Here is a 20,598-nt window from a genome sequence, read left to right as displayed (position 1 = left end):
TGTGCCACCTCAAACCACGAACCAAAAGAAACCTTTCTTCCCTTCAGTCTCGCCTTTCAATGGCACAAAAGTTACTCACACAATGGATGCGTGAATTATAAACCAGAGACTGGAGAGATGGCCAAGTGGTTAAGAGTGCGTGCTACTCTTGCAGCGGATCCAAGTTCAGGTCCCAGGGCCCACATCAAAATCACCTGTAATTCTAGTTGCAGGGGATCAGATGCCCTCTTCAGGTTCCTGCAGACACCCACACAGGCACGGACACAGGAATAAATGAAAATAAATCTTTAAAATGAATACATTATAAATAGTATGCAAATACTTCTATATAAAATTCATATACTCTATAAAACATGCATAATAACTACAAGAAAATACATAAAAACTTATGAAGTAACTTTATGCCTTCCTGTGATATACGTACTACTCTTTAGAGGACCTTGTATTTTGTAAGAGAGCCTTATAGTAAATATTCAAAAATTTTCAGATCATGTAAAACCTCAGCTACCCATCATTTGCTTTCTTTTTAATTCAAACAGTTCTTCAATAATGTATACTAATATTTACTCCTGGGGCCACACAAACATAGAGAAGTGGAGATAATATACTCCTTGTTTTTGACTATAGCCTACTCTAGAATAAATTATCCCAGACGATGAATGAGCAAACACATAAATATCTAACAAATCCTGAATTAAATCAACTACCAAATGCAATGACGTGTGAGAGGGAGGAGGCCAGCCTCAGCAAAGAGAGTTGCTCTAGGAGGTCTCCAATAATAAGAGTGGGCAGGAGCCAGTCACAGAAGAGCAAAGGAGAAGCCCCCTGAGAGGAAAGCATACAAGTTCCAAGTACGTGGAAAAGCACTTCCTTGTTAAAAATTCACAGTCTTGTCTCCTGGAGGAGTTCTGTGAGGGGACAAAAGAGCAAACTGCACGATGAGATTTGGAAGTAAGATAAGAGACAGCAAGGAGTGCTCTGAAGACAATTTCCAGGATTATTGAAGCAGAAATGTAGATAAGGCCGATAAAAACCATCAGACCGTGTGTGCAGGAATGTGGGCAACGTGAACTCGGCGGGTCAAAGAGAAGTGGGCCGCTTTTATGAGAGCCTTGGGCTACTTGGGATGATAATTAAACTAAGTTCTTCATTGGCATTCATCCTTGAGACAAAGTCACCACTAGGGCACAGGCTGTTCTGACTCTGACGTTTATTAACCAAACCACGCAAGTTTAGAACAAAGTTCATACTCCCCTTTGCTCCGGTTCTGTGTTACTCAAACTAAAATGTCATTAAAATACCTTCCTTGGAAGACCACCCAAGACATAAGCCACACTATGCCTCCAGAGAGGGAAACTGGGTGTTAGTGGCACAGAGAAGGAAGGAAACCAATACACCAAGCATTATCATATGAAACTAATTATATTGTGTGAAATTAAATTGCTTAAAATTAAACATTAAATTTGTCCAACCTCTGGGTGCACTGGGGTGTGTGAAATATATCTCTAAAGATATTTGAGTAGTATGAACCAGCAATTATCTCCATGCCAATATTTTCAAAATATGACTAGAGTGGCAATTTGTAGTGTGCATGTACATAAAACAGGAAATAATACTGGCGGTGTGTAAATTGATAAAAATTACTGTATCTAAGAGATCCTGGAAGCAGTGGGAGCAACTTTTTTTTTTAATCAAATGAGGAGCTGGGCGTGTGGCTCCAAGGATAAAGTGTTTGCCTTTCAAATATGAGGGCCAGAGATTGGACCTTCGGAAGCCATGTAAAAGTCAGGCAGTTGTGGCAGCCACCTAATTCCAACTCTCAAGAGACAGAGATGGACATCCCCTGATCAAGGTGACCGGTTAAATTAGCCAGAGTTGGTGAGGCCCAGATAGGACAAGACACTTTGCTTCAATCTATAATGTAGAGGGCAGTGGAAGAAGACACCAATGTGAATTTTTCTCATGCACCCCACACACATGCATACTTAGATAAGCATCACACACGCACGCACACACACGCACGCACGCACGCACGCACGCACGCACACACCACGCCTCACACAAACAAGTTTAAGAATAATGATAAGAGGCGCTGCGGCTGGAGGGAAGATGGCAGACGAGGAGAAGCTGCCGCCCGGGTGGGAGAAGCGTTTGAGTCGCAGCTCAGGCCGTGTCTACTACTTCAATCACAGAACCAACGCCAGCCAGTGGGAGCGGCCCAGCGGGGCAGCACTGTTGGAGGGGGCAGCACTGTTGGAGGGGGCAGCACTGTTGGAGGGGGCAGCACTGTTGGAAGCGGCAGCAAGAATGGCCAGGGTGAGCCTGCCAGGGTGCGCTGCTCACACCTGGTGAAGCCAATCTCGGAGGCCCCCATCCTGGCGGCAGGAAAAGATCACCAGGAGCAAAGAGGAGGCCTTGGAGCTGATCAATGGCTACAGCCAGAAGATTGTCAGGAGAGGAGGACTTTGAATCTCTGGCCTCACAGTTCAGTGATTGCAGCTCTGCCAAAGCCCGGGGAGACCTGGGTGCCTTCAGCAGAGGTCAGATGCAGAAACCGTTTGAGGATGCATCGTTTGCTCTACGGACCAGGGAGATGAGTGGGCCGGTGTTCACGGAACACCGGATTCAGGCATCCATATCATCCTACGCACAGAATGAGGGCAGGCACCTGGCCAGCCTGCTTGGGCTGCCACACATACAGCCCATGGACGCCCTTCCTGCTACTGTCACGCAGTATTTATTGTTCCTAAAATTGAAAGACCCCCGGAGTGGGGAGACCCTCACTCAAGTCTCGGGATGACGCAACCCCCCAAGAACTCACACAACACTGTCCTTGTTGTAATCACATGAGGTTTGTCGATAGCAACCAGTGCACTGGGGTCGAGACTCGTATCCCACGCAGGGGCAGTGGAATTCGACCCCGAGAGGCTGGGAGAAGAGGTATTTAAAGGGAGAAACCACAACCCAAGGGGGCAGGGATGGCGTCATTGGAAAGTGTGTAGAATAACAGTGAAAAATCACAAGGAAGAACTCTCTGTCCCCCAAGATTGTTTCCTAGGAGAAGCTGTCTCCTACTTCTCAGATTGTTCAACTTCATGGTCTGCTAGTTCCTAGGAGAAGTTGTTTCCTGCTTCTCAAGATTATTCTCTAAGATTTATGGTCAGCTAGTTTCTGGGAGAAAGCTGTTGAGCTGGCCAATGTAATTATCTATTCTATAGCCCTAGGAGAGGCTTCTTGGAACATACAATTCTGGGGCCTAACCTGTTTTTTTTCTGCTCTAAACTTTGTGTCTAGGGGGGCAACTTTAAAACTTTTATCTTTTAAAATGACTGGGAGGGGGGCTCTGAGAAGGGGACTCTGAGCATCCCGCTCCCTGTTTGCCCCCATCTGGGGCTGTCCTAGCTAGGCTCCTTCTGGAGGAATCGACTTCAGAAGGGCAGTGGAGGTGGGGAGGCCCCCAGGCTCAGGGCGTCAGAGGTGACCTGATCCCCTGGTCTCAGAGGCAGGCAGGAGGGCCTTTTTCTTGTTAGTTGTATGCTCAGTTCTTCTGTTCCGTTGCGAAAAGCAGTCGCTCCATACCTGGCGCTGCAGCAACTCGGCCTCAGGGTGCGAAGCAGCGCACCGTGCACCTTCCATTAAATCTGGAACCACTAAAAAGAAAAGAATAAATGATAAAAATAAAAATCAGATTATACAGACCACCTGGCCCTCTAAAAATAGAATTAGCATATTGGCTTCTACGTATATTCCCAAGGTAAACCAAAATACATGTCTACACCAAAACTTACACACAACTATCAACAGCATCAGTATTTATATGAAAAGTTATAAACCACTTTCTGAGACGTGGTGGTGCACGCGGTGGAACTCCGTTCAGTCTGCTCCACCCTGACCCCCTGCTGTTCCATCCTGCTTAGTCAGGAACCTGTCAGTCCGGAAGCTGCGCCTCAGCCATGCACAGCATTTAAACACACTGGGAATGACCCCCTTGGAGCCCAAAGTGGGCTTTCACTGAATTTAAATCAAGCTTCCCAGTGGCAATGCGAAGTCTCTGGAGAAGGTTTGTGCGGACTTGGTCGGCAGGGCAAAGAAAAAGAATCTGAAAGGGAAGGGACCAGTGCACAGGCCTACCAGGACACTGAGAATCGCTACCAGAAAAAGACCCCGTGGTGAAGGTTCTGAGGGATTGTTCGTAAATGAGGATCCTCAACAGGATCATTGACTTACACAGTCCTGAGACTGATAAACACATTACTTCATCCGCACCGAGCGAGGAGTGGAGGTTGAAGTCACCGTTGCACAGGCAGAAGTCAAATGTTTCAATAAATTGACATATATATCATTTGGTTATCCACCCACCAATGGATACCACAATAAAGTGCAGTTTGTTCATGTAATGGGAATAATAAAGTGTTTATAATGTGACAATATGGATGAGCCGTGAAATATTACATTAAGTGAAAGAAGGTATTGACAAAAAAAGCACATATTATATGACTGTTTGTGTAAGATATCCAGAATAGGACATAGTCAAACATTAGCTTTACTGATGCAGTAGGGCTCCTTGAGGCCTTAAGGTGGAAAGTGGCAGTAAACGGATCCTGGAATTTGTTTAGAGAATAAAAATGTTCTAAAATTAGATGGTGGCAGTAACAGAGCCCTGTAAAACACCATGCCTCACCAGCTTTAAACAGGTGGACTGCATGACATGTGAATTGCATTTCAAGAAGCAGACTGTTTTTAGTGTCAACTGACAAAAGGCTACTAACACACCACACTGTTCTTTACAAAACAGGCAAACTGCTACTTAAAATAATAATATTGGTCAGTCAGTACATGAACCCTTGGATTTATGAAAATAAAGAGCAATAATATTGTTGTTGTTGTTGTTATTGTTGTTGTTGATGATGATGATGATGCCATGAAATGCTCATGTGTTTTGTTAGTGGGCAGAAAATATGGTGTCCATGAAGTTCACTGTTTTGAAACACTTCAGATTGCCTGCAGCAGTTCTTTGTTTCTTGATCTTCCTTGAATGTAGACGGCAGAGGGTTAAAGAGCAGAAAGTATCACAGAGCTATAACTGCTCTATGAACACTGGAAGGGACTCCTGGAAATAACCATCCCACAGTCGTCCAGCCTGTGAGATGCACCGCAGTTCCCCTGCCCTATGAGCAAACATGGTTGGTAAAACCAGAGATAGTCTGGTATTATTGTTCCCAGTCAATCTGTTGGTACCCAGAGAATTCATGGCTGACTCCTGTAAACTGCCCCATCCCCATTAGAGTCCTTCATGGACAGCAAGGTGAAAACAATGGCTTCCTTTTCCTCATAACAAGTCTTATTTTATGCAATTTCATTTTGCCAATGGGGAAAAAAACCCTCTAAAACATTAGTATTAGATTGACATAGCAATTGATCACAGTATATACTGCTCATAGTAAATACTGTTCTTGCCATATAAAATTATTCCAAACACATCATCCATGATCACATTAAAATTCCCTGCATGTTATACTTCCAGAATCTAAACTTTGGAAAAAATGTCTTTATTCTTAGAACTCTATAAATACATAAAAGAAAATACAACCACATCAACATCCCATTTACCCAAAATATCCTCTTTATGATTTCATGCCTTTTAAAATTTTTCCATGTAATTTACTGAGTCCAATTGCTACTGATAATGTGTGTGTGTGAGTGGGGCCATCCACTGGAGCATGGCAACCCTTCTAGTGGCCACATCTTCAATAGAATTGGTTCTTTCTTCCCCAGCAACCATCCACTGTGAATAGCTCTCCAGTAGGAGGTAAAGTCTGGAGGTGCTCTACTCTCTTGGAATTTTGTCTAGCACGATCTTGTTCACAAGATCAGAGCTCGTGTGATTAATAAGTATGGCGTGCATGTTCTATCAGAAGATGGCATCTCAGAGCTCTCTTCCTCTATCTGTTCTCTCCAGCTCCTCCTCTGAGATGTCCCCTGTGCCTTAGGTAGAAGGGGTTGCTCTAAGGCCCTGGTTCTCAATCTGTGGGTCAAGACCTCTTTGGCAAACGTATTTCAAAAAACATTTACATTATGAGTCATAACCGTAGCAAAATTACAGTTATGAAGTAGCAACAACAATAATCTTATGGGGGGGGAGGGGTCTCACCACAGCGTGAGAATCTGTATTCAAAGTCGCAGCATTAGGAAGATTGAGAACCAATGCTCCTAATTTCTTAGTTTTGTAGAACTGTGTGTTTTCAACGATGAAGCATACGAAGTATTCTAAAATTCTTCCTGAAGCAGATTTACAAGTTGAAACAAATGGATTTATTCAGTTTACAAGCTTGAAAGGTATATCATAGAGGTGACCTTGTTATAAATGTTAGGCAAAGATTATAGATTTACCAGTATTAAAGGGCAAGCAGTGGCTCACAAAAGCTCTCAAAAAATAATATAATTAAAAATTCATGTCATTAGTCTGGACTTATTTCTGTATTTCAGACTATTCATCCATCTGCCCATTTGACGTCTCCATGGATGTCTAATGGGCATCTGGCCTTCGTGTGTAAGCCATGGCTGCTGGTCTCCATCCCTCAGGCAGGCCCCACCTGAAATGTCCCTTACCTCACTTAAGGACTACTCCATTCTCCAAGTGGATTCTCCCAAAGCCTTGGTAGTGATTTAAATTCTTTTTTATCCTTTTTTCTCTCACATGTCACCTCCCATAGCAAATCCCATCAGCAACTTTCAAAGTATATGTAGACTTTAAGAACAACTTTTGAGCCACTTCTAATGCAACTTTCTTCAACCGCCATGATCTTGTACCTGTTGTAGATGCAACAGATTCCTAACAGGTTCATTCGATATCTGCTAGTCGCCCCAATTATGAATTTTTAAAAGCCTCTATGAAAATTAGAAAAAGATATCCTTCCCCCACCCAAAATACTATAGAGATAGTTACACACAACTGTGACGTTTTAAACGCCAAGCCTCCATTTAAATTGAGGCACCTTCGTGCAGTGTGTACAATTATGTAAACTCGCCTTGATTCTTAGCATACTATATTTTTCTGATTTATGTTACTTATTGCCTGCTTTCTCTTCTCCTTTGAGTGCAGGAATTTTAATGTCTTATTCATTGCTCTATCCCCAGTATTTTAGCTACACCTCGTATGTACTCACTCAAAGGAGATTGACTGAAGTATCCAAAAACCAAAAGGGCTGTATTGCTAAGACACCCTGTGATGAGCTGCTACAGCATAAGCTGACTAGTCCTCTGAAGTCACCCACTCAGATATGCATCTCCACACATTCTTCCCGAGGAGAGACTACTCAAAAGCAGACTGTCTGATAGTTGTTACTATCCACCATGATAAACTTAACCTTGAAGAAAAGTTTTAGAAATCTGTAAGATTTGAAAAAGAGCTCAATTAGGACTCTGATATGGGCTTTGAAATCGAGTGTTGGGGGGAGATGCGTTATAATATTATAATAGGTAGAATCCAGTTCTATATGGAGAGGATCAAAAGGCTAACTGGTCTCGGGGACTGAGAAAAGTTGCCATACATAATCATGCTCTTTCAAACGTCTACTTGCACCTTTCAGGGGGAAGAGAAACAAAGACGTAACGCACACATTTAGCTACAACTATGACAGAATGAAAGCCAATAGCCTAACCCAGTTCTTACATCTACCCAAGCTTCAGCCAGCTCCACAAAGGGAATTCATCCCAAATCTTTCTGCCAGTATCCCCGAGAATCAAGTTTTCCTACTAATTCTAATGTTTTATTTGGAGTTGTCTTCCCCAAAAGAATTGGTAGGAAATGCACTCAACCTCTACAAATAAAAATCCATCATTTACACCCAAATGATAAGCAGATGGGTGAAGTAAGACAGACACAAGCGTCTATAGGATTCTTTCCAGTATCGGATCATTCAGCCATGAGTAACACTACGGTAGCCATCACCACCCAGCTCCCTGCACTGTGATTTCTTTTTTTTTTTTTTTTTTTTTTGTTTTTTTGTTTTGTTTTTTTTTTCTCATCTTCATTAACTTTAACTTGGGTATTTCTTGTTTACATTTTGATTGTTATTCCCTTCCTGGTTTCCAGGCCAACATCCCCTCTAACCCCTCCCCCCCTGCTCTATGGGGGTTCCTCCCCATCCTCCCCCATTACCGCCCTTCCCCAACAATCCCAATCACTGGGAGTTCAGTCTTGGCAGGACCAAGGGCTTCCCCTTCCGCTGGTGCTCTTACTAGGCTATTCATTGCAACCTATGAGGTTGGAGCCCAGGGTAAGCCCATGTATAGTCTTTGGGTAGTGGCTTAGTCACTGGAAGCTCTGGCTGATTGGCATTGTTGTTCATATGGGGTCCCAAGCACCTTCAAGCTCTTTCAGTCCCTTCTCTGATTGCTTCGACGGGGGTCCCATTCTCAGTTCAGTGGTTTAATGATGGCATTCGCCTATGTATTTGCTGTATTCTGGCTGTGTCTCTCAGGAGATATCTACATCCAGTTCCTGTCAGCCTGCACTTCTTTGCTTCATCCATCTTATCTACTTTGGTGGCTGTATATGTATGGGCCACATGTGGGGCAGGCTCTGAATGGCTGTTCCTTCTGCCTCTGTTCTAAATTTTGCCTCCCTATTCCCTGCCAAGTGTATTCTTGTTCCCCTTTTAAAGAAGGAGGGAAGCATTCGCATTCTGGTCATCCTTCAGTTTCATGTGTTCTGTGCATCTAGGGTAATTCAAGCATTTGGGCTAATATCCACTTATCACTGAGTGCATACCATGTGTGTTCTTCTGTGATTGGGTTACCTCACTCAGGATGATATTTTCCAGTTCCATCCATTTGCCTATGAATTTCATAAAGTCATTGTTTTTGATAGCTGAGTAATATTCCATTGTGTAGATGTACCACATTTTCTGTATCCATTCCTCTGTTGAAGGGCATCTGGGTTCTTTCCAGCTCCTGTTTATTATAAATGAGGCTGCTATGAACATAGTGGAGCACCTGTCTTTGTTATATGTTGGGGCATCTTTTGGTTATATGCCCAAGAGAGGTATAGCTGGGTCCTCAGGTAGTTCAATGTCCAATTTTCTGAGGAACCTCCAGACTGATTTCCAGAATGGTTGTACCAGTCTGCAATCCCACCAACAATGGAGGGTGTTCCTCTTTCTCCACATCCTCACCAGCATCTGCTGTCACCTAAGTTTTTGATCTTAGCCATTCTCACTGGTGTGAGGTAAAATCTCAGGGTTGTTTTGATTTGCATTTCCCTTATGACTAAAGATGTTGAACATTTCTTTAGGTGTTTCTCAGCCATTCGGCATTCCTCAGCTGTGAATTCTTTGTTTAGCTCTGAACCCCACTTTTTTAATAGGGTTATTTGTCTCCCTGCGGTCTAACTTCTTGACTTCTTTGTATATTTTGGATATAAGGCCTCTATCTGTTGTAGGATTGGTAAAGATCTTTTCCCAATCTGTTGGTTGCCATTTTGTCCTAACAACAGTGTCCTTTGCCTTACAGAAGCTTTGCAGTTTTATGAGATCCCATTTGTCGATTCTGGATCTTAGAGCATAAGCCATTGGTGTTTTGTTCAGGAAATTTTTTCCAGTGCCCATGTGTTCCAGATGCTTCCCTAGTTTTTCTTCTATTAGTTTGAGTGTATCTGGTTTGATGTGGAGCTCCTTGATCCACTTGGACTTAAGCTTTGTACAGGGTGATAAGCATGGATCGATCTGCATTCTTCTACATGCAGACCTGCACTTGAACCAGCACCATTTGGTGAAAATGCTATCGTTTTTTCCATTGGATGGTTTTGGTTCCTTTGTCAAAAATCAAGTGACCATAGGTGTGTGGGTTCATTTCTGGGTCTTCAATTCTATTCCACTGATCTATCTGTCTGTCTCTGTACCAAAACCATGCAGTTTTTATCACTATTGCTCTGTAATACTGCTTGAGTTCAGGGATAGTGATTCCCCTGAAGTCCTTTTATTGTTGAGGATAGTTTTAGCTATCCTGGGTTTTTTTTTTTTTTTTTTTTTTTTTCAGAGCTGGGGACCGAACCCAGGGCCTTGTGCTCACTAGGCAAGTGCTCTACCACTGAGCTAAATCCCCAACTCCACCTGGGTTTTTTGTTATTCCAGATGAATTTGCAAATTGTCCTGTCTAACTCTATGAAGAATTGGGTTGGAATTTTGATGGGGATTGCATTGAATCTGTAGATGGCTTTTGGTAAAATGGCCATTTTTACTATATTAATCCTACCAATCCATGAGCATGGGAGATCTTTACAAAGAATCAACAGAACCAAAAGCTGGTTCTTTGAGAAAATCAACAAAATAGATAAACCCTTAGCCAGACTAACCGAGGACACAGAGAGTGTGTCCAAATTAACAAAATCAGAAATGAAAAGGAAGACATAACTACAGAACCAGAGGAAATTCAAAAAAATCATCAGATCTTACTATAAAAGCCTATATTCAACAAAACTTGAAAATCTGCAGAAAATGGACAATTTCCTAGACAGATACCAGGTACCGAAGTTAAATCAGGAACAGATAAACCATTTAAACAACCCCATAACTCCTAAAGAAATACAAGCAGTCATTAAAGGTCTCCCAATCAAAAAGAGCCCAGATCCAGATAAGTTCAGTACAGAATTCTATCAGACCTTCATAGAAGACCTCATACCAATACTATCTAAACTATTCCACAAAATTTAAACAGATGGAGCGCTACCAAATTCCTTCTATGAAGCCACAATTACTTTTATACCTAAACCACACAAAGACCCAACAAAGAAAGAGAACTTCAGACCAATTTCCCTTATGAATATCGATGCAAAACTATCAATAAAATTCTTGCAAACTGAATCCAAGAGCACAGCAAAACAATCATCCATCATGATCAAGTAGGCTTCATCCCAGGCATGCAGGCATGGTTTAATATATGGAAAGCCATCAACGTGATCCATTATATAAACAAACTGAAAGAACAAAACCACATGATCATTTCATTAGATGCTGAGAAAGCATTTGACAAAATTCAACACCCCTTCATGATAAAAGTCCTGGAAAGAATAGGAATTCAAGGCCCATACCTAAACATAGTAAAAGCCATATACAGCAAACCAGTACCTAACATTAAACTAAATGGAGAGAAAGTTGAAGCAATCCCACTAAAATCAGGGACTAGACAAGGCTGCCCACTCTCTCCCTACTTATTCAATACAGTTCTTGAAGTTCTAGCCAGAGCAAACAGACAACAAAAGAGATCAAAGGGATACAGATTGAAAAGAAGAAGTCAAAATATCACTATTTGCAGATGATATGATAGCATATATAGGTGATCCCAGAAGTTCCACCAGAGAACTACTAAACCTGATAAACAACTTCAGCAAAGTGGCTGGGTATAAAATTAACTCAAATAAATCAGTAGCCTTCCTCTACACAAAAGAGAAACAAGCCGAGAAAGAAATTAGGGAAACGACACCCTTCATAATAGACCCAAATAATATAAAATACCTCAGTGTGACTTTAACCAAGCAAGTGAAAGATCTGCATGATAAGAACTTCAAGCCTCTGAAGAAAGAAATTGAAGAAGACCTCAGAAGATGGAAAGATCCCCATGCACTGTGCTGTCTAAGGACTCCTATGAAGTGACTTGAAGGGATGAAGACAACATGTTTCCCCAGTGTTTCTTGAACTTCCAACTCCTAGTTCCCCTTTATGCTTAGGACGAAAGTCCATAGGACATGACATACAGATGAGTAGATGAGAAAGATGTCCATTACTTCTGACAGTGCTAAGACTTGGATCTCCTCAGCAAGTCTCCAAGCAAATGTCATCTGATACTTCATAAATACCTTTAATTTTCATAGTGGCAATAACCCAAGAGTAAAGCTTAGTATATAACACAGAAAATCACTAGACTTGTGTCAAATTGCCTTCCTTTCTGTAACTTCTCAGGAGCTAGGCAGGTACCAGGGAGGATGTAAACAGGAAGTAAACTGGATGAATCAGGCACAGCAGGGTGAGGGCCTTAGAAGGCCAAAGTCCTTTGTCAGATAGAACAATTATGCTGGGTTCATGGCATCCTCTTCCATTTCTGAGGGCTCAGGGCACTAGTTGACAGCTGCCCTTTTATTAGAGAAGGGAATCCAATTTGCAATCCTCTCTTTTAACCTTTCTCTAAAACATACATAAAAGGAGAACTATGTTTTCAGTAACATCCTGCGTTAGCATCGGATCTTCTATAACTGCACAAATGCCTGTAATGTATAATTTCATCACAATAATCTTATTCCTGTAAAATAATAATAGGAGCCCAGAACAGAAGAGTGGCTTATCCAATGCGAAATGGTTCATCATCATCTAAAGATGCCCACATGGCCAACATCACACTTAGTGTGCTTGCTAGATGCTTAGTGAATAACTGAATTTTAGTGCAGGACTCTGTCTAGACATTGTTCTCATAAGCAAAGAGTAAGCAGATCGGAATCAAGACACCAGGGGAAAATAATCTGTTAAAATTAGATCATCTGAGAAAATGAAAATGAGTAAATATTGTAATCATTGAGGGCAGAAAGTCATTGGTCGCTCACAGAAACATTTCAGGTAACAGTTCACTGATTTTTAAAATAAAATCTCGTGTATAGTGTTCCTCTAAATTTGAAAGGGTTGTAGCTCAGCTGTTTGTGTAGCAATGTTCTCAGTAGCAAACCTTCTCCGTCTTCATTTTGTCTTTGTGTTCCCCATAGCTCTCTCTCCAAAGATTACATTTTCACATTTCATGCTGCAAACTTAGTAACTCCAGACTGATGGTGTGCAGGTGTCCCAGTATTTACACTATCACATAAAACAGTGCAAACTGTAGAACCCTAAGTGCTGTAGGTTTTCTTTTAGGAAGAAAGTAAGTCTGCCTGGCACATGGTAAACTGAGGTGCTTCGTTTAACCACTAAGTTTTTCTTCACTGGGCACTTGAAATAGATAAACATAAATGGTGCTTTCTATTCAACTAGGTCCTTGCAATCGTAATTTCTAGCATTGTTTGTCTCTCCAGAAGACATGCCTCATTTCATTGTTCCTAGGCCTAGAGGTTTTGCTCTTACAGTTCCCAACTGTCACAGACCTTCGGTGCAATCAAGAGTAACACAGGAGAGAAGGAGATGAGTATTTCATGACAATTACCCAGACAGGGTCTATTTCCTGGAAGGCCAAATTGTGTCAAAGGCCAGAACCCCCGAAGCTGATCAGAGATGGACAAGATATATCTATAAATACACTCCCATGTCCTCCTCTTAACTGGACCAGACCAAACAAGGTCAAAGCATCAGCTCTTCCCAATAGAACAGATGATATAGTACTTTTAAGGGAAATCAAAGGCTTGTGATTTTCCCCCTTGGATGATATGACTGTTACTGATATTTTTGTCTGTTGTGAATGGGAAGTCACCAGCTCATTCAAAGCCAAGGATCAGGTCTCTTAACAGATGTACATAGCAAAGAACAGATGTTTGAAAATTCCAAAGCAAGTTGAAAAGCTCACTGTCGTTCATTGGGTACCTATACCTTGTAGCAGGGACTATCCTAGTGTCATGTGTTGAATATCCTTCCCCACGATCTACTATTATGCGTAATCTACTCAGTCAACAGAGGCAATCATCTACCAGGCAAAAGCCATGTTAGATGGATTAAGTAATTTTCCCAAGAGGAAATAATCTAGAAAAAAAACAAAACAGGCCTGTTTTAAAAGTCATTTTCTAGAACTGAAGATGTAATTCTGAGGTTAGCACTTAGCTAGCATATCCAAGGCCCTGGATTTTATTTCCAGTAACACACACACACATACACACACACACACACACACACACACACACACACACAGAGAGAGAGAGAGAGAGAGAGAGAGAGAGAGAGAGAGACTTCTTTTTTATTGAATATTGTATTTATTTACATTTCAAATGTTATCCCCTTTCCTGGCTTCCCCTCTGGAGCACCCCTATCCCATCCTCCCTTACCCTGCTTCTATGAGGGTGCTCCCCCATCCACCCATTCCCTCCTGCCTCCCCACCCTGGCATTTCCCTACACTGGGGCATCTCCTCCCATTGATGTCATCCATTGATGACAAGGCCATCCTCTGCTACATATACAGCTGGAGCCAGGGTCACTCCATATGTACTCTTTAGTTGGTAGTTTAGTCCCTGAGAGCCCTGGGGGGTTTGGTTGGTTGATATTGTTGCTCTTATGGGGTTGCAAACATCCCCCAGTTTCCTCAGTCCTTTCTCTAACTCCTCCTTCATCAGGGACCCTGTGTTCAGTTCAATGGTTGGCTACAAGCATCTGCCTTTGTATTTGTCAGACTCTGGCAGAACCTCTCAGGAGACAGCTATATCAGGCTCCTGTCAGCAAGCATTTCTTGGCATCCACAATAGTGTCTGGGTTTGGTAACAGACAGACTTCTTTAATCATTTGTGTCATACGTATTCAATTCAAGCCTGCTATGAGCTAGGACCTAGTAAGAGAAGCAGGAAAATTCAGACACATTCAGACAGAGGAAAACAACAAGAAACAAATGTAAGTGTGTATGTCTGTGTGCCTTACACTACATAGGGATAGACGGCATATATGATGATATTTAGGTTGGTAGCATAGCTTTAGTGTAAGCAATCTGTACCACTAAGGCTTGTGGAAGCAGATTGTGACACCCTTAATGACTGGGTTCTCATACTTCATCCCTGTCATTAAGCAATGAATGACCATGCACATGTATGTAGTATGTATGTATGTATGTATGTATGTATGTATGTATGTATAGCTAGATACCTACGTGTGCAGTCAGGAGGTGAGATTGGTCACAAAGAACAATACAATTAATATTTAGAAGAATGTCAAGAAAAAAAGAGTGATTTTGAGTAGGATGCTCTGGGAAGACCTCCCCTGAAATATGACATTTAAGCAAGAATGGAAACAAATAAGTCGAAACCCATTCAGGTGCCAGAAGAAACAGTATACAGAGGCACAGACGCAAAACACTGACTTGGCCTGTTAAAGCCACAGCATAGAGCATGGCCTGAGGCAGAGTGGATGCAACGGGTAGGAGATGGATATAGGAAGAACGGGATGAGTAGCAAGTGAGCAGGGGAAGGTGCTCTGGGTAGCAGGAGTGATGGTGTGTGTCAGTCAAGCCACTGGCCCTGATTCATTCCATCCATAAGGTAAACAATCCCCTCCCTGGCTTGCCTGGTGCCAATTTCATTGAAACCTGTTGTAGAAATCAGGCGGCACTCAACTGTTTCCCTGACCTCAGTTTCTAAACAGTGCTATTTCTTCTAAAGTCTTTTACCCTTCAGCTGTTGGGCGTGGAATCAAGCACGCAGTCTCTCTCCTCTGAAACAGGTGAAGAAATTCCATGAGCAGATGCGTGACTACATAAGCCCTCAGCTTGGCCTCTCCAGTCATTTCTCCACCCCCCAGTTTCTCCCTCCTCTTTTAAGTCAGATCTTAACCCTACTGTATTTCTGTGGCTTACACTTCCAGCCAGTATGTGTTGAGGGACCCCTGTGTGTGTTCTGTTCACTGACATGCAAGACATTTCTTTGCCAAAGGTACCAGTAATTGGAATTACTCGATAGTCCAGATAGAAAACAAAAATAAACAATACATTAAAAGGTAAATATATATGATATTTAATATATAATTAAAATATAAATGTATATATGGAATCTTCACAATAGTGACACAGAGAAGTCAAAAGCTGTCTGGTGAAAAGCTTTATGGAAGACAAAGGGTTAAGTTGAACTTGGAATGTTTGTGTGTAGGTGTGCCAGGAAGTTTCGGTAGTAGTTTCCAAAGAGGCTAGAAACAAGCTTAAGCAAGATGCGTGGGGAGCTACAGAATAGAGATGTAGGTGTGTGTGTGTGTGTGTGTGTGTGTGTTTCTGGTTTTTCTCTTCTCTAAGTAGATGGATGGAAATACACAATGGGCGGTGACTGGCATCTTGAAGAGGAGCTCAAGTAATTTAACAGAGAGAGATCCCTACCCAGCAATATCACTGAGCAAAGCACACAAACTCATCAGTAGGAAAGATAAATGGAGCTAGAAGCACATTTAACTGATTTATAACCCCACTGGTTCATTACCTCATCTGGGGCTGTGTTTGTGGATGTCACTCTGCCCACCAAACAAACAGAGGAAATCCCAAGGATGCTCATATTTCCTTCTTCTGCCCTCTCCCACCTCCACTGGGGACAGAAAATATTTGATTTCTCTCCGCACCTGTTCCTGCATTCTGTTTTTGTATGCCACCTGTTCCATAGCATCCCAGTGGACACGCATACTCCCTGACTCATAAGACTAAAATGAGAACTATGCCAGGAGCCAGACTGTACACAGAGTCACCGCCAGGCTATGTAGGCTGAGCTGCGAGCAAGGCCCAGGTTTCTTTTGTGATCCTAACACCTACATCCTCTCGGCCTGAAATGGACCATTGTGCTTTTCTGGGCTCTGTGACTCACCAGTCTTTGCACATCATACAGACAGGAGGAGTTTGCACATTCATTAGGGATTTTTAGGTGTTGAAAGTCTGGAAAGTTCAGGCAATGAGGAATTGCTAAACCTGTACAATTGACTAACGAGAAGAGCTAGGGGCTGGGAGATATTTTCCCAAGACTTAACTATTGACAACTCCGTGTGGATCTTAGCCACCCGCTTCGGGTAATAAATAATGACTGGACTGGCTGCAGCTTTAGAGTCCGCTCTGTAATCAGTTCTGGGGGAGGAACTGTGCTAGACAGGTAATTAAGAAAGCTGACAAAAAATTGCACTTGGCCTTTGTGAAAGCAAACCACAGTTTGTAAAAGATAATCTAATTCACCAAAAGCCCAGATGGCAAAGCTGTGCATATCATCGCCAAGGCCAGGAGAATGGAATTAAATTACTCCCTCTTTGCCTTATACTGGTCTGTAAACTTTAACTTTCGTGTGAGAGAAAAGGATGAAAATATTAGACTCTGAATTAACTCAGCATTGTCTGGGTCACTGCTAAATGTAAGATGTAAAAACACTGACTGGGGATGCAGACTTTCCTGGCTAGAGCAGAGAAGAGACTGACCAAGATGTCAGCTCTGAAATGCCATTCCCTTGTTAAAATGGGCAAGGCTGAGTGTTAGGAGGGAGTTTCAGCCATCTCAGAAACAAGATCCACCTCGCTGGCAGGAGCAAAACTGAGTTCACACTCCCAGGCCCCAGAACCCAACACCTATCCTGCTCTTCCGACACTTCTTCATGTTTGTCTGTTAACCAGTAAAGGATGTAAAGAAGGAAGATGCTGTTATCCATTATCTAACCTAAGGCACACAAGCCATGAATGTGCTGTCTTTACTTAACTGACTACTCACTGCTTGCCCACTTCTTTGTTCCCTTACCACTTTAGAGTCCAGGAGGGAACCTGACTTCCAAAGCTGACTCCAGGACCCTGAAAGTTAACATCAGGTGATTCAGATAAGGCCTAGTCACCAATGTTAACTTCCCTTGTGTTAAAATGATTAGTCAATGCAACATCCCACCTCATCTCCCTTGCTTTGTGTTCCCATCCTATGAAAACATTGTACAATCTGCCTTCGGAAACGCGGTTCAGATCCCGAAGTAGCCAACTCCGGGAGCAAGCAAAAAATAAAGCTTTCATTTTTAAGCTTCTGGTGAGTTTTCTCTGCTTCGATCCTGAACCCAGCACGAGAAAGGAGGATTTATGCCATTATTCCTAAGATTTTAAGGATATTCATTATGTTGGGGATTGAAGAAAGAAGTTAACATACGCTAATATTTCAAAATAAGGCATAGAGAGCTAAGGAGACAACCCGGTGGTCAAAAGCCCTGTGTAACCATGATGATCTGAGCCAAGCACCCACCTAGCAAGCTAGGCACTGTCTCCCACACCTGTGACCCAGCATTGGGCGGGACCAGAGGGCAGAGACGAGGTTTGTTGACTGCCAGCTTAGTTTAAAAATGTGAAGTCCAGACTCAGGGAGAAACCCTGTCTCAAAGCCATAAAGTGGAGAATGATAAAGCATGACACTACATGTCCTCTGATGGCCGACACATGTGAGTGCACACACGCACAGGAATTCAACTAGGCTTAGGAATTTACTTTCGATGTCAAGTGGGGGGAGGGGGGGAATAAACGGTCGATCTGCAATGCCCTTTGGTAATTACTGTATGATTTAATACTGTTATAGATGAAGAAAAGAATCTCGTTCTCTTGTTTATTTGCTACGGTTTGGATATGGTTAAAATGTCCTCCAAGGTTTCCTGTAGTAGAATTTCTTGACCTAGAGAAGGTACACACAACAACTCATTTACTTTGTTCACTCCAAGAATTTTATGCTAAACTCAGTAAATGAACATGGTATGCCTAAGCTAGGACAAATTAGCCATTTTAACCAAGAGAATAAGTACACATTTACAAAGGACCAAATGATCAACTCATCTTCCTTTGGACTTCGTTGCGGGAAAGACAGATGTCAGATGTCATCAGAATTATGGAAGCTGGGCTCCAATATTTATTTCTATATTGCATTTTAGGACCAGAAATGACACTGTCCTCCATGTCCTGATGATAGATGCCATCTGTCCATCACCTTTTGTGTCACTTCCTTTAAAAAAATGGAGAAAGAAAGAAAGAAAGAAAGAAAGATAGATAGATAGATAGATAGATAGATAGATAGATAGATAGATAGATAGATGGAGGAGTGTGGGAGCAAACACCAGGCCTGTCAGCACCCCCACAGCACCCAGGCCTGGAGCGTCTACTCTCAGCACCCCCACAGCACCCCACAGCACCCCACAGCACCCCACAGCACCCCACAGCACCCCACAGCACCCCACAGCACCCCACAGCACCCCACAGACAAGCACCTACATCTCCAGGGAAAATCTAAGACATCAAACCAAAGGTGCTCCCTGTCTACCTTCCCTGCCTCATGGAAGGTTCCCAGTACATTCTGTTCCTGCACCTCTTGGGGCTAAGACCTGACTCTTCTTAGAAGTGGCTTAAAGTGAGATTTCCTTGTCCTAGAAAGTGATCCCAAAAGCATGTGTTATTGAGCCATTAAAGCTCACTTCTTTGAATACAAAAAATGCCTCCTCGTTTCAGATCACAAGGAAAGACGATATTTCAAACCACTGGCAGTGACTACCCTGCATATCAGTTAACAGATGCATCAGCAGGTAAGGAAATCTGCTGAAAACCAAGAACTGCGACGAAGAGCAAAGTGAACTGAAGGAAGAACCTTTCAGGAGAGCAGAGGAGGGTGACAAGCCAGAACAGGAACCACAGGGACTCTCCACACAGACTGGGTGAGGCTGGGCAGCTGTCAGATGTTGTGGGTATTATCAGCACTGGCCCTCAAACTGCGGAAGTGATGGGATAGCATGCACCTTAAGGACTTCGAGCTGTAATGTCCTACATCTCACTTTTGGTGTCATATTTAATCCTGAGGCCAACCTTTACTTCACTGTTCAGATTTGTAATTTTTAAATATAATTATTCTATTTTTGAAATTATAAGGTAATTACACCACTTTTCCTTCCCTTTGCCCCCTTCGAACTCTGCCAAAACTGTTCTTTCTCTCTTTCAAATTCTTCTTTCATCGGCCATTGTTATATGGACGTCTATGTTCTTAAATATATCAATACTCCTTGCTCCGTCTGTGTACTGTTATTTACTTGTGTGTTTCCAGGGCTGACCATTTGGTATTGGATAACCAATCGGTGTGTTCTGCCTGGGGGAAGATTGTTTCCCCACTCTCAGCGTTGCTAAGCTGCCTGTAGTTCTTTGTGTAGGGTCGAGGCCTCCTGGGCTTTCTTCCAGCTACCATGACAAGTCTATTGGTGCTGCCTTGCTCAGCTCAGGTTTAGGCCGTCGTGCTGGTAAGAGTTTACGTGTACACCTTCTGACAGTCCTTAGAGACACGGTCTTATCACAAGCTCCCTGATCTTCTGGCTCTAATGATCTCTTTGCCTCCCCTTCCACAGTATCCCATGAGCCTTAAGCACAGGAGTGTTTTGTAGGTACGTGCATTGAGACTGACCTCCACCATTCCTATTTCCATTGGTTGTGGTTTTCTGGAATGATCTATTGCAAAGAGAAGTTTCCTTAAGGAGGGGTGAGGATTATGTTTCTTTGTGAATAAGTCTAATTAGGGATTATGCTGATTTAACAGAGGGGTAGCTGTAGGTTCTCCTCTGATAGCCATGACTTCACTAGCCTTGGGTTTCTGGCATGTGATTTGCATTGTGATGAATGGTTTGTCTCATGTTAAGCAGCTGTTAAGTCCAATTAGAGAGCTCTTGGTTGCCACCAACATGCCCATGCCACTACTGCACGTAGCATTATTGTGTCATGCTGGTTGTTGTAGTTCATCTGTGTTAAAGCTGGGTATTGTTTGCTTCCCTCCTGTGGAACCTTGTATGGCATAAAAGCTAGTCCTCAAGTAGAAGGCTTTCCTGGGCAGGACCTCTGTGCTTGGCTTCCATGATCTCTTTATTAGTAGGGCCTTACCTTCTACCTCTAAGAAGCAACTCTAGCAATAGCTTCTACTGTTTGGGAAGA

General features: G+C 42.6%; 1 pseudogene; it reads left to right on the top strand.

Annotated features, from left to right (window-relative positions):
- Positions 1 to 2,109: 2,109 nt before the first annotated feature.
- LOC116914664 lies at positions 2,110 to 3,651 on the top strand (annotated as a pseudogene).
- The last annotated feature ends 16,947 nt before the right edge of the window (positions 3,652 to 20,598 follow it).

Source organism: Rattus rattus, chromosome 13 (assembly GCF_011064425.1).
Source record: "Rattus rattus isolate New Zealand chromosome 13, Rrattus_CSIRO_v1, whole genome shotgun sequence".
Lineage (NCBI taxonomy): Eukaryota > Metazoa > Chordata > Mammalia > Rodentia > Muridae > Rattus > Rattus rattus.
Note: the sequence above shows the minus strand (reverse complement) of the source record. Positions and strands in the feature narration are given on the sequence as shown.